This window comes from Notamacropus eugenii, chromosome 5 (genome assembly GCF_028372415.1).
Source record: "Notamacropus eugenii isolate mMacEug1 chromosome 5, mMacEug1.pri_v2, whole genome shotgun sequence".
Classification (NCBI taxonomy): domain Eukaryota; kingdom Metazoa; phylum Chordata; class Mammalia; order Diprotodontia; family Macropodidae; genus Notamacropus; species Notamacropus eugenii.
This window is the reverse complement of record NC_092876.1, coordinates 228,975,701-228,990,619: the sequence shown is the minus strand read 5'-3', so window position 1 is coordinate 228,990,619 and position 14,919 is coordinate 228,975,701. Positions and strand designations below refer to the sequence as shown.

General features: G+C 40.9%; 1 protein-coding gene across 4 annotated transcripts in view; it reads right to left on the bottom strand.

The window, feature by feature from the left end:
- Window positions 1–14,919, bottom strand: part of B3GALT1 (beta-1,3-galactosyltransferase 1) — a 722,358-nt gene that overhangs the window by 113,102 nt on the left and 594,337 nt on the right. For 3 of the 4 annotated variants that reach the window (XM_072612208.1, XM_072612209.1, XM_072612210.1), the window contains exon 4: window positions 9,157–9,242. The exons of the other annotated variant lie outside the window; for it this stretch is intronic. The gene's annotated coding sequence lies outside the window, so the exon portion shown is untranslated. The remainder of the gene's footprint in view (window positions 1–9,156; window positions 9,243–14,919) is intronic. 4 annotated transcript variants of the gene reach the window in all.

Genomic DNA, 14,919 nt, shown 5'->3' with positions numbered 1-14,919 from the left:
TAAATGTGATTCCAAATACAAATCATCCAAACAATTAATCCACAGATTGTGATGGAATGTCTATTGTATTTCCAGCACTGTCCTTTCTCATGACAGAATTAAGCTAAATGAGTAGAATATGCTTTGAATTCTTTTGAAAAAAATATGCAATATAGCTTGATACCATTATTTTGAGGCCACCAAATAGAAATTTCATTAGCTTTTAGGGAAACTAAAAAAAAGGGCAAAAACAGTCCCTGCAATTAATGGACTCATTTGAGTGATGTGCATATGTGACTGTTTGAACAAGATGTAGGCAGGATAAATTGGAAATATTTTTTTAAGGAAGGTACCAGCATTAAGGAAAACATGGAAAGGCTTCTTGTATTTGGTGAGATCTTAGCTGAAACTGAAGGAAACCAGGCGAGGCAGGAGGCTGAGATGAGAGGGAGAGGATGCCAGGCATGGGAGAGAGGTGGTGAAAATGCACAGGAACTGGGAGATGAGTGTCTTGCTTGAGGACTGACAAGAAGACCCATTTGACTGGATTGCAGAATATGTGGAGGAGGGTAAAATATAAGAAGGCTAGAAAGGGAAGCAAGGGTTAGGGCATGAAGGGCTTTAAAAGTTGAACAGAGGATTTTCTATTTGATTCTAGAGGTAATGGACAGCCCCTGAAGTTTAAAGAATGGGGATGGGGAGAGAGGGGATGGTCAAATCTGCACTTTAGGAAAATCACTTTGATAGTTGAGTGTCCACTCAAGACAGACTAGAGTGAGGATTTTTTCAATTATGGGACTAACAAGGAAACTATTGCAGTAGTCTAGAATTAAGGTCCTTCACTGGGCGGGGGGGGTGGCTGTATCAGAGGTAGTATACACACACACACACACACACACACACACACACGCAAGAATTGTTCTGGAAGTTGAGACAATAGGACTTGGCAACAGATTAGATATGGGGAGTGAGAGGAGTGAGGAGTCAAGAATGACACATAGGTAGTAAATGTGAGTGACTGGGAGGACAGTAATGCCTATGACAGTAATAAGGAGTTAGGAAGAGAATGTTTTGGAGAAAAATAATTAGTTCCATTTTAGACATATCTGTGTTCTATGGGACATCTAGTTTGCCAATAGGCAGTTAAAGATGTAAGACTAGAGGTTGGATGAGAGGTTAGGACTGGATATTTAGATCTGAGACGTCCATGGAACTGTGGAATGTTAAGAAGACAATAAGAGGAAAAAAAAATGTGTAGACATTTCCTTTACAAGTATAGATTGGAGAAGGTTTTCTCAAGGAATTTAGGCAGGAAAAGGATATAGGATGATAGTTAGTGGGGAAGGGTGGGTCAAGTAAGAGGTTTTTTTTAAACATGGGGAAGACATGGGGCTATTTGTAGGCAGCAGGGAGAGACTGAAGATTATTCAGAGAGTAGGGATGAAAAGAGAGGTCAATCTTCATTTGAGACAAGAGTGAAGGAGGAAATGGTGGTAGAAGGCAGTGAAATATGAGGTGAAGAGACAAAAGAGGGAATTCATGGCAAGTGGCCTCAAATTTTTTGGTGAAATACTAGGCAAGTTTTCCAAATGAGAGGGTTGGGAGAGGAGGAGCCATAGGAGGTTTAAAGAAGAATTAGAAGGTTTGGAAAAGCTTCTAGGGTAAGTGGGATAGCCAATTAATTAGAAAGTGATAAAAACATTGCTTTGCCTCAGTGAGGGCACAGGTGAGATCATTTAACATATATTTGAAGTTTACTAGTCAGTGAAGTTACATGATTTTAGCAGCATGTGAATAGGAGTAAAGATAGTAGATGGTGAGAGCAATTAAAGATTGAAGCTTGGCAGGGCAAGATTGGTGATGGGATAAATGTCAAAGGGACTTTTGAATGGTTGGTACTATAGAGTTGGATTGGTTCACTAAGGAGTCAAGACTGGGACTGTAATTAAAAGGAAAGGATTGTCTTCCTCTATACCATTAGCTCTTGGGTAAATATGAAGTCTAATAAACCTTATCTCATGGTCTTTGGTTATCGAGAAAGACTATTGGCCTGAATTATTGGTTACTGCTAGCCTAACTGATAAATTGATCATGCTGGATATTTGTTTCTCAGTTTACCTCAATTTTCAAACATAACACTGGGAGGGGGAGAATATGATCATTCCTAGAGTGCCAGGAAGATGGTTTGGAGGTGAAGCAGACCAGAGGGTGAGCCAGTAGGGGAGTATGAGCAGTGTGACTGGGCCTGCTCATGCTGAGGAGGATGGGGATGGGGAAGTGTGCCTAGGGAGGTGGAAAAGGTAATTAGTATACAGTTGGTACAGACCGAAAAAGAATATGCCATGAAGGAAGGAAGCAAAATGGTTGAGACTTCTCATGATAAGTCATTATCCAAGTAGAGAGCAACCAGTAATTGGAGAAGTCTTACAGATACGTATATATATATATAGAGAGAGAGGAAATTTCCCGAAGCCTCTAAGGAGACAAACATATCTGTCTTTACAAGGTCTATTTGGAGTCAGTTCCCAAGAGAATTTAGAAACGTTAATGTTTTCTCTCAAAGCAGAAATGAAAAATTAAAAAATTTCAACCCTGATATATATATTTATGCCATCAGAAATTATTGTATTAAGTAGTCATAGAAACTATTACATTTATATTACAAAGTCATGAGAAGTTAGTTAGGAAAACCATAACATCATGTTTATTTTAATGGTTGTTACATTTATATTATATTAATTTGTATTACAAAACTATGAGAAATGATTATATTAAGTTGCCAGGAAAACTTGGAGACAAAAATTGAAGGCCAGATGTTACCAAGACAAAAGATTACTAGGTTTGAGTTGTAGGATCTGCTCTAGAACTTTGACCAAACTCCTTCATTTCTCTGAGCTCTAGTTTCCTCTGTGGTAAAGGAGAAATGCTAGAGTTTGTATATCACCGGATTGTAAAAGTAAACATTCAAAATCATTTTATCAAAGGGGCAGCTAGGTGGTGCAGTAAATAGACCATTGGCTTGGAGTATGGAGGGCCTGAGTTCAAATTCTGCCTCAGATATAACATTTACTAGCTGTGTGATTCTGGGCAAGTCACTTAACCCTGATTACCTTAACCCCCACAAAAAAAAAAATATTGATTTATCAAACAATGTCACCATATAACCCCTGGTGATACGTGTTGTAACTGTTAAAGGTAAAAATCAAATGAATTAAGTTATTCCAAAAGAAAAATTCCTTTCCCCTCTCTTTATGAGAATATTACAGCTCTATTTTTGGTAGACTTTGACAACCAAATTTTCAGCGAAAATTTAACCAGGGAACAGAACTGCATAGAGAGGGCCTCTCCTTACTGAAACCTTTTTGTGTCATTAATGAACACATCAGAAGGACTGTACGGCTTAAGGTGCTCACAGAACCCAATCTTAAGGCTTCCTCTGTCACTGAAGGAAAGGATGGTGAGGAGGCGGTCATGTTGGGTTGTTCCTAAGACTAGTATGCCATGTGGAAGTTGACTAACTATTCTGACAATATCATTTGAATGGGAAGAAGTCAGGGGGACAGACGTTGGGACAGCAGGAGTTGTGCAGGAGGAGCCTTTCAGAGTAGTTGTACTAGTTCAGGCCCTTATTTCCTCTCACCTGGATTGCAATAACATTCTAAATGGTTTCCTTGTTTTAAGTTCCTTTTTCCACCTCTACTCAAATGCCAAAGTGATTTTCCTGAAGTGTAGGTCTGATTGTTCCCTGCTTCCTTCCACCCCAATAGAGTCTAATGGTTCTCCCATAAGAAAGTGAAGATTTAAAGTCTTCTGTTCAGCATTTAAAGGCTTTCATAACCTGATACCTTCCTATCTTTCTATTCTCCTTCAGTTTTATTCCCCTCAATGCACTCTGTGATCAAGGCACATTGGCCTCCTTGATGTTATTTCTACATGACACCCTATTTCTAGTCTCTGTACTTTTCTTCTCTTTGTCCCTCCCTCCAAGCATAATTGTCTCCTTCTTCCACTGGTTGTTTCTTTCCCTTATCACCTCCACCTCTTAATTTTCCTGGCCTTCTTTCTGACTTAGCTAAAATCCTGACTTCTATAGGAATCCTATCCTAGTCAATCACTTCTGGCTTTTTCCCCTCTGAAATTACCTTCCATCTATTCTGTATGAATGTTGTGTTAACCTCCTTATTTTCATGTTAGGATAACAATTAGAATGTGGACCCCTTGAGCGAAGAGATTGTTTTTGCCTTTCTTTGTATCCCCAGAGTTTAGTAAGTGCTTAACAAATACTTGTTGACTGACTGACTGATTGGTCTACCCTGGAAGGCAATAGAGTATATGGCCAGTAATTGTGTTATCAATGAATTAATATTTCTGGGAAACTTTTGTCAGAGATGGAAGAGGCCTAGACCATTTGAGTTTGTACTGTTTATGAGGAATGAAAGTTATATTTCAGTCTAAAAGAACTGCAGGTAGTCAGAAATAATTGGTTCAGGAACTTTTACTTTTGATTGAATTGGGTTGCCTTGTATAGCTAGAGGCAGACCCAGAGCAGAGTGAGGGGAAAGGACCACACTGATCCATTGACTTTTGAGATCCACCTGGTACCTGGCATCATGTGATTTGCCTGGCCTGGTTCATTCAGGTCATTCAACCCTGCTTTCATCCATACAGAGTATTTCCTCCATATTAAAAATAGGAACTCGGATAACAGGAACTGCCTTACTTATATATCTTTATTCTCAACTTCAGCATAGTAATTGGCATGTAGTATTTGCTAAATGAATGATTATTCATTTATTTGTCTCAATAAATGTCCTTTGAGCACTTATCAGTGTAAGGTAGAGAAGTCTGGCATTGTTGATGGAGAGTAGGTCTCAGAACTGGACAGATGTGGGATCAAAGCTTGTGTTCCATTTGTTGTTTAGTCATTTCAGTTGTGTCTGACTTTTTGTGAACCCATTTGGGATTTTCTTGGCCAAGATACTGGAGTGGTTTACCATTTCCTTCTTCATTTCATTTTATAGATGAGGAAACTGAGGCAAAGAGGGTTAAGCAACTTGTTCAGGGTCACTCAGTTAATAAATGTCTGAGGTTAGATTTGAACTCAGGAAGATTCTTCTTGACTCCAGGCCTGAGACACTGTCCACTGCACTACCAGTGTCACATGCATACTAGCTAAATAGGTGTGCATAAAAAGAGCATGGGCCAGGTGCACCAGCATACCACAGGGGAGCAGGTCTATTGGCTTTTCCTCTGACTGAGCAAGGGTTTCCAGATAGAAAGGAGAAAGGCCAATGGCAATGTTCCCCCAGGGTGTGCCAGTACAGCTGGTTCAGGTGCATCCATGCAAGCTTTGGACCTACAGTGTGATCACAGGAGTGGCCCTTATCCTCTCAATACACTTGACAAGCCCTGAAGCCTTTAAGTGATGGGTGGATTGCTGATCTGCATCAGGTGAGGTAGTTTCAACAAGGGGAGTTCCATAGTAAAAAAAAAAAAAAAAATCATATATCTGGGCCACCAAAAAAAAAGCAGAAGGCACTGTGCTGCTCTCTGATTGAAGTATAGAAATTTTCCTTGCTTCCTTCCTCCCTCCTTTCTTTCTTTCTCTTCTTTCTTTCTCTTTCTTTTTTCCTTCCTTCCTTCCCTCTTCCCTTCCTTCTTCTCTCCCTTCCTTCTTTCTTTTCTTCCTTCCTTTCTTTTTTCTTTCTTTCTTTCTTCCTCTTTGTTTCTTTTTCCTTCCTTCCTTCCTTCCTTCCTTCCTTCCTTCCTTCCTTCCTTCCTTCCTTCCTTCCTTCCTTCCTTTCTTCCTTTCTCTCTTTCTTATCAATTCAGTTTCTACAAGGAAGAATTCAATTGTGGTGATTCATATTAATCCTTCAGTTGGTAGAAACGGATAGACTGCCCAGACCCTAGTTGTAACCAGTGATTTCCTGACTTTTGTCATTGACATGGCAAGGCTGTCATAAGGAACATTCGGCAGTGCTTGACCCTAAGGTAGGATGAAACTGAGAAAGTGTTTTCAAATCCTAAATCAAGAAGAGATAGATATGCTCATGCTTAGCTATAATTCTCAAAGAAATGATAAAATAGCATGTCCTTGATGTTTCATTTAGAAACATTCATTGTTTTAAGATGGTGCACTGTGCCTGCCTTGGTAGACCAAAGAATTAACAGCATGGCATGACTGCATTTATTTGTGTCTGCCATGGCCTTCCACTTAACTTGCTAAATTGCTAACTAGGCAAAGAGGAGCTCACAAGAGAAGTGAAGTTCCCATGGCATTAACCTGGAAGTAACACCATAAAATCAATCCTGAATGAGCATGGAAGGGAAACAGCCATCTCTGGAAGTGAGCATGTGAACTCCCGAAGCTTCATTCTTTCAAGGTGAACTATGTGACAGGCCTGATCTCAGCAGTCCACAGCACCAGTGGCTCCAAAGCCTACCCAGATGCACAGAATAAGCAGTGGGCCTGTCATTTGTTCCTGCATTGATTTAATACCCCAGTAACTCAGAAGAGCTGACTAGGGGGAATTATTGGAAATGAGCAATGGAAATGACTGTCATTGTAGCCCCTATGAATCAACAGTTCTTGCTGATTTGAACAGTTTGGAAAGTTTACTGCCCTGAAACCCGCTGGAGAAGCTGGAGAAGCAAATGGTGCTATGTGCTCTCTGTAGTGACAAGCAGCACTTTTGTAGTACCTTTCCTGGAGTGCTTTTGGATCTAACTTGGTTACTTGTTTCCTTCCTTTCTTTCTTCCTTCCACATTTTGATGATCTGCCCTCCTTTAATTGGCACAAAATAAATCCTTTATTAAGCATTTCCCAAGTGCCAGGCACTGTGTTAAGTGCTAGTGGTACAAACAGAAACAAAAAGAAAGGCAGCCCCTTCCCTTAATGAGCTTATATTTGAATGTGGGGAGACAGCACACAAAAGGGATCTGGAGAAGGGGTAGTGCCCTGGGGCACAGTTCTGCTCTAACTATTACTCCACCAATGGAAAACCCTTCCTGTCAGAGCAGTACAGTACTGTGGTCTGGATGGACCTAAATCATCAAGGAAGAAGTCTAGGAACAAATGAGGTTGTTAGTAGATTAGTGAAGCATGACGTTTCAGGCACGATGTGCCAATTAGCTCTATGATTTATTGTGGCAATAGGAAACAAAATGCCTCTATTAACATGATATAGACTAGTGTGTCATGGGTCCCATCACTGTAAATCATGCCATTAACTTGTTCCTAGGTATTGAAATGACATTCTGAACTGTATTACTTGATACAGTAAACACCAGCTTATAGAATGAGGCTCTGTCCAATTTTTAGGAAATTGTAACTGGGAATTTCTTAAAGTACAGCTTCTGTAAGAATTCATGGTGAAAACAGAGGGTCAGTCTAGCAAGGGTTAACCTTGTGAGAAAGGTCCAAAAGGAGAAGATATTGCCACTACACTCTGACACTTGAGACCTTGAAGCACTTCTCATTTCTGGTGGCTATCCCCAATATCTGTTTCTCCAACCTGTTTCTCCAACATTACCCAATCCCAGCCCATAAGATATTACTTAGCCTATAAGAATTAGCTAAGGTGTAACCCATGCTTCCCCTTCTAAGTGTCTAGCAATCACAACTTTGATTGTAGCTTCATCTCAGTCTCTGAGATCAACGTTTCTGCCTCTATTCTGGTAACTTGATAGTCAGTCTTGCCTATTCTTTGTGACCCTAGGCAAATCATTGTAACTTTGTGACTCAGTTTCTTTACCTTGAAGATGAGGGACTTGACATCAAAATTCTCTTTTGCTTCTAAATATATTTATAGCTTGGTCATACTATTCTTGACCCACAACAATTCTCTGACAACCTGACTAAGCAGCTCAAAACACCCTGAGTTTCAGATCCCGGTAAGTTTAGTGTGTATATGTTATGTCATACCATTCCCAGGTTTGGTATTCATAGACTCTCATAGGTTTTAGAAATGTCCGAGGCTAGTGCCTTCATTTTATACAACTGAGGCCTAGGGAAGTGATGTCTCATCCTAAATTCTGATTATTTTAGGATGCACTTTATAATTACATCAGACACAGAAGCTAGACTTATTAGCTATGGGATTTAATTGTGAAAACCCTGGTAAACATTCCAAATTATCAGTATAACCTTTTTATTTCAAGTAAGGCTTTAGATCAGGCCACTTTCTTTTGAAAGACATTCCTATTGTCTGCTCCAAGGCCACCATCTGTGAGCTTTATCGTATTTTTAATGGAAGCATGTATTGAGTCAAGGATTGATGCATGAAGAGATTTTCAATTTTAATTTGCGTTTCCAAAGTCATTCCTACTCTTTTGAATTCGTGAATTCTTGCATGGTAATGAGAAATTTCATTACTTTGCTGCTTTATAAAACAATAACCAACCTGTATATAAATATGCTTGCATTTATAATGTGCAAATGGGGTTTGGTACAGGCAAATATCTTTCTTTAGAGGCCACCCCTACACTGTCAGCTACAAGGAACAGATTATGCATGTTCTGAATATTCGGCTTAATACACTTGGTACATTTTCTGCTGGTATGCTCACAATGAGGGCCAGGTCCATAGAGTCTGAAAAGATCAGAGACAGTGTGTTGTGGTGGACAGAGTTGGAAGCAGGGTGGAATAGTGGAAAGACTACTGTCTCTGGAGTCAGAGAACCTAGGTTCAAATTCTGCTTCTGTGTCACCTTGGGCAAGTCACTGAACCTCCTTGGGTTAGTGAAAGTTAATGACCATAAGTTAACTCCCAGGGAAAGTTAATGATCGTAATCCCTTCATTGAATTCTATTTTGCTTGACTTGGCATTTGAAATTCAGAGTAGTGGAAAGGTGCCTTATGTTTCCTGCTCTCCCAGAGTCGCTGAGGAGCCAAAAGGACCACACTATCCACTGCTTTATTTTAGATGAACTGAAGCTCTTTTTCTCCTTAAAATGTCCTTTTTGTGGTGAGAAAATAACAATGAAATCCTATTTTATAGCCAGCTTTGCATCAGGCAAATGTGCCAACAAGGGAATGACTTCACCTTTGCCTGTGAGAGTGCAGAAAAAGATTTCCCACTCTGTGTGGAAGAATCACAGGGTGACTCAGAGTCAGGAGTTATGGGGAGGTGGGAAAAGAGCATGGGGAAGATGACAGCTGAAAGGAACACTCACCAAATTGGTTGTGGTTAGCAGCCTGGTTAACAGAAAGAATGTCCTCTGATGGGTCACAGATATTTGCCACATCTCTAGGTGGAATCCTATTGAATAAAATGATTACAAGTTTCGTGGATAAGTATACTCAATTATTCAATCAACCTGCATTTATTAAGCACCTACTTTGGGCAAAGGCACCTAGCTGGATGGGGTGCCACGTCTGAAGTAAGGAAGATTCCTCTTCCTGAGTTCAAATCTGACCTCAGTCATGTAACACCCATGGGACCTGGGCAAGTCACTTAACCCTATTTGCCTCAGTTTAATTACATGTAAATTGGCTAGAGTGGAAAATAGGAAACCACTCCAGTATCTTTACCAAGAAAAGAGTCAGATACAACTGAAAAGAGCGAACAGCACTAAATAGTCTGGGCTCCAGGCAGATAGGTGGTGCAGTGGATAAAATGCCCACTGTGAAGTCTGGAAGTCACCAACATCAACCTCAAGGTGGACATGTCCAAGCTTGGAAGGCCATTATGAGTATCAGAAGTCTGGAGGGCAGGCTTGGGTTCACTGAATTAACCTGACTGGCAGCAAGGGGAAATTTCTCATCAGAGAAAATGAGTGCTGACAGCAGGAGGGATGAAAAACCCCAATCTGGTTTTCCAGAAATTATATTTTTTTGGGGGGGTGATAGTGCAAAGCTGAGGTAAAATATAAACCATCTAATCAAGAATCCTTTCTGCAAAATGCTCTAATGTCTCCTGAGGTTTGAGTGTCAGGATCTGAGCAGATTGTAACTATGGTTATAAGACTGGATCATTTTTAAAAGTGGTGTCAATGAGTGTTTGTGAGAGTTTAGGATTTCTTTTATGGGTAGGCAGTACGACCTGTCCTATACAATAGCAAGTGTCCTTTTTTCCTGAGCTTTGGAGAGACCTGGACATGAACCAATAACTCAAGCCTTATGCAATTTTTCACCAGGGCCCTGGGGTGGGGGGGACTTAAGTAGTCAAAGAGTGTAAGAAAAGGGAGCCAAGCCACCGTAATCATTAGGGGACAAATTTCCAAAGGACTAATTCTGGTCTGAATTATGTGTATTCCTCTACATTGTTGTAAAACAATGGTGTCCCTTTGGGGAAAAGGAGTGAATGCAGTATTATCCATAGTCCCTTTGGGAGTAGCAGTGAGTCCTTGTGATAGCCACCCTCCAAAAATAGTTAATATTTTTATAGCATGTTAAAGATTGTAAAAGACTTTTAAATACCTTATTTCATTTGATCCTCATAACAACCTTATGGGGTTGATGTTAAAAGCATTACATTTTTCGTTGTTGAGTTGTTTCAGTCTGTTTGACTTTTACTTTTTGTGACCCCATTTGGTTTTTCTTGGTAAAGATACTGGAATGATTTTCCATTTCTTTCTCCAGCTCATTTTACAGATGAGGAAAGTGAGGCAAACAGGGTGAGGTGACTTGCCCAGGGTCACACAGCTAGCAAGTATCTGAGGTTGGGTTTGAACTCAAGAAGATGAGTCTTCCTCATTCCCAGCCCAGTGCTCTAATCCACTGCACTGCGTAGCTGCCCATATTACTATTACTATTAATTACTATTATTCCTATTCCTATTCCTATTCCTATTTTAAAGATGGTGAAATGGATGAAAAGGCTACATGACTTGTCCATAGTCTCATAGGAAGGAAGTATAACATGCAGGACTTGAACTTAGGTCACCCTGACTTCAGACTCAGCACAACGTCATCTCTGTAAGTGCACAATCTAGAATTTAGTAACCTCATATTAATTGTACAGTGTTCCTGTGAGAAAGGATACCTATATACCTCACAACCAATGGGAAAATGAAGGCACATTCATCATACATAATGTTTTAATCAAATCCAAGGAAAGATGTTGGGAAATGGATTCGTTCAGAGAAGAGTAGGAGGGCATTTGTATTACTTGAAAATAAGGTTTTCCTTTTTCAGAATTTTACCTAATGTGGTGATTTGAGCAGTCTCCCCAGATCACCAGGTCTAAACCATGACTTGCTGGCATTTGCTATAGAGACCATCTAGAGCCTGATTTCTTGCTCCTACCCACTCCCACTAGGTTATGGAGTCATCTGAATCAAAAACTGGTATCACTGTTTACAAATAAAAATGCATCTGGGAATATTTTTTCTGTTTCTTGATAATTTCATGGAAGATGATGTCTAGGCTCTTCTTTTGATCATGGTTTTCAGGTAGTCCCAGAATTTTTACATTGTCTCTCCTGATTCTATTTTCCAGGTCAGTTGTTTTTCCAATAAGATATTTCACATTATCTTCCATTTTTCGAATCTGCGCGGTATGTTCTGAGATATCTGTCTTTCTCATAAAGTCCTCAGCGTCCATCTGTACCATTCCAGTTTTGAAAGATCTATTTTCTTCAGTGAGCTTTTGAATCTCCTTTTCCATTTGGTTAATTCTGCTTTTGAAAGCATTCTTCTCCTCATTGGCCCCTTGCACCTCCCTTGCCAACTGAGTTAGGCTAGTTCTCAAGGTGCCAATTTCTTCAAGATTTTTTTGGTTCTCCTTTAGCAGGGAGCTGATCTGCTTTTCATGCTTCTCCCTCATCCCTCTCATTTCCCTTCCCAGTCTTTCCTCCACCTCTCTAACTTGATTTTCAAAATTCCTCTTGAGCTCTTCCATGGCCCGAGCCCATTGCGTGGGCTGGGACACAGAATCCTCGATTTCTGTGTCTTTGCCTGATGGCAAGCATTGTTCCTCCCCATCAGGAAGGAAGGGAGGAAGTGTCTTTTCTCTGAGAAAATACCCTTCAATAGTTTTATTTCTTTTGCCTTTTCTGGGCATTCTCCCCAGTCAGTGACCTGACCTCTGAATGTTCTCCTCACACCCACCTCGCCTCCTGGTCCTCCCAGCCAGCGTTTGGGGACTGAGATTCAAATGCTGCTTCCTGCCTTAGGGTTTTTGGTGGGGGCAGGGCTGCTAATCAGTGTGAGAATTAAGTTCAGGTGGTCAGGGGCAGGGCCGCCTCTCTGGCTCAGTTCCCTCAGGGGGTTTATGCACAGACCTTCCACAATGGATCCAGGCTCCCGCCCTTTTGGGGAGCCCCTGTCTGTAGCCGCCTCTTAGCTTCTATCTCCTGGGGGAGCCCGAGCCATGGGGGCACCCCACTCCCCTCTCAACCCGTCAAAGAGACTCTCTCACCTACCCCTGTCAGTCACCTGTTGGTGGGGGGGGGGGCTTGTGCCGCCGCTGGAGATCCCGTCTCTGGAGCCTTCTCAGATCTGTGCCTCTCGGAGCCGTGGCCGTGGCAGGGCTGCCCTCTGCTCCCTGTCCCGGCGCCCAGTCCACGGCGCAAAGGACCCCCTACGAGAGGTTTGCAGGTCTCTCCGGAACAGAAATCTCCCTCGCTCCAATATTCCATGGTCTCTGGGTGCAGAATTCGCCCTGGGTTGGTCCCCTCTAGCTGTTCTGTGGTTTGTGGGTTCGGAGCTATGTGTATGTGCATCTTTCTACTTCGCCATCTTGGCTCCGCCCTATTTTTTCTGTTTCTTTAGGTAACATCTTATTTCTTTTTTTTTTTTCCTGTTTACTGGGAGCTTTTATGGATGGAGATGAGATTCAGAGAATGAAAATATTCCCCATTAAAAATGAGCCTCTAGACAGATTTAGTGTTGACAGGAATAATAAGGTAGCATTTCATGTCAGAGAATAGACAATAGACTGAAATTTGGCAATGGGAAGGAAGAGAGATGTTAAGAAGAAATTGTACTAGATTTGCCACTGGATGAATGGAAAAAGAGCCTTCTCTGTGTGATTTTTAGTTGGTCAAATGCTGTATATGTTAATTTTCTCACATATTAAAAAAAAGTATGTGACAGAACCTGAGTGGTTCAAAAATAAACAAATTCACATGGTTATATTTTATAGTCTACTTCTGGAAGTACTTAAGTGCTGAGGACTATTTAACTTTCCAATTAGTGCTACAATAGGAATCTGTACAAAGGCTTCTTCTCTCCTATGGTAATTCCTACTTAATCCCCACTCCTGGAGCCATCTTGGCTTCCCTTAAGTTCAGTAGCTGCTAATATGAAAAATTGGGCTCATTAGTTCAAGTCTATTGAAAGCCTTGTTATCTGGGCATGGATCAGATGCAGTGGGGGAGGCACACTTTCTCTTTTCTATAAAGTGCAAGTTCCTTAAAGGCAGGGAATGTCCCATACTGTATTTATCTTTTTATCTCCAATATCTAGCAAAATGCTTTGCACACAATAGGCACTTAATAAAAGCTTGCTGATTGTTTTGAGCTGTGATTTCACAGGTGTGGGAAGTTCCTGGTGTGGAAACTCCTTCCACTCATGTGGATGAGTCAGTCAATAAGTATTTATTAAGGGTCTATCCTGTGCAAGCACTATGCAAAAAGCACTAGGCAAAGCACAGTTCTTGCCCACAAGGAGCTCACAATCTAATGGGAGAGACAGAAAGTAAACAGATATGTACAAACAAGTTATAGCCAGGATAAATAGGAAATAATTAACAGAGGGAAGACATTGGAATTAAGAGGAATTGGGAAAGGCTTCCTGTAGAAGACAGAATTTTATCTGAGACTTGAAGGAAGCCAGGTAAGCCAGAAGGCAGAGATAAGGAGGGAGAGCATTCCAGGTAGAGAGACAGCTAGAGAAAATGCCCAGAATATGCTGGAATATTTTGTTCAAGTATCAGTAAGGAAGCCAATGTCACTGGATCAAATAATCCATGGCAAGAAATAACGTATAAGAACTTTAGAAAGTTGGGGGAAGGGTGAGAGGTTATGAAGAGCTTTGAACTCCAAACAGAGAATTTTTCTATTTGATCCTGGAGATGATAGGGGGCCACTGAAATTTCTACACTGAGGGTGTGACATGGTGACAGGCAGCCTTGTGCTTTAAGAAAATCACTTTGATGGATGAATGGAAGAAGGATTGGAGTGGAGAGAAACTTGATACTGGCAGACCTATGAGTAGTTTAGAGTCTCAGCTAGTTGCCTAGGAGACTGAGAAATTAAGTGACTTGCCCATAGTCACATAGCTAATATTGAGACAGAGGTACCACTTGAAAAGTGTTTTTAATTTCAGGGCTGGCTTTCTCTCTGCTGTATCACATTGTCATTTGACATAGGAGGAATTACAGAGAATTTGAGTTGGTCATTGCTACTTCTTTAGAGGCTAAATGAAACTGTGCTTAGCATGTACCTGGCACATAGGAGGCCCCTAATAAATGTTAGTTGATTGATTGAACTGATAATAGAAAGTTGGTTGGATGGTTCATTTTTAATCTCAGATTCTTTTTTAAAAAAAAGATTTTCAGGCAAGGAGCAGGCAAATGATTAGGTGCATAAGTCTATATAGGAGCTTTTTCAGATAAATTAGGAAAGTCCTTCATGTAGCCCTTCAGCATATCCCATTAGCAACTGTGAAGTCAACAACTGTCATCTTAACTCAGGGCTGCAAATCAGATGCTCCTGTAACAGCTCTAGTGCTGCAGCAGTAGTCATTGCAGAGGAGCACTTTCACGGAAGTCTCAAGGACTGAAATTTCAGCTTACTTTTTAACATTTGATCAATTCCATATTCTGAGTGGCATTTTGGAGGTGCTTCAAGACAGCTGTTCTGTTCTCTAGAAACACAGTAATCTATTTAATAAATGGTGCGTTGTGAATCAAGTCACTCTGTTAGGGCATGACCAGCTCATCATAGCTTATACAAAACAATGGGAGTAAAGGACTGTGGGTGTCTTTGGGCGA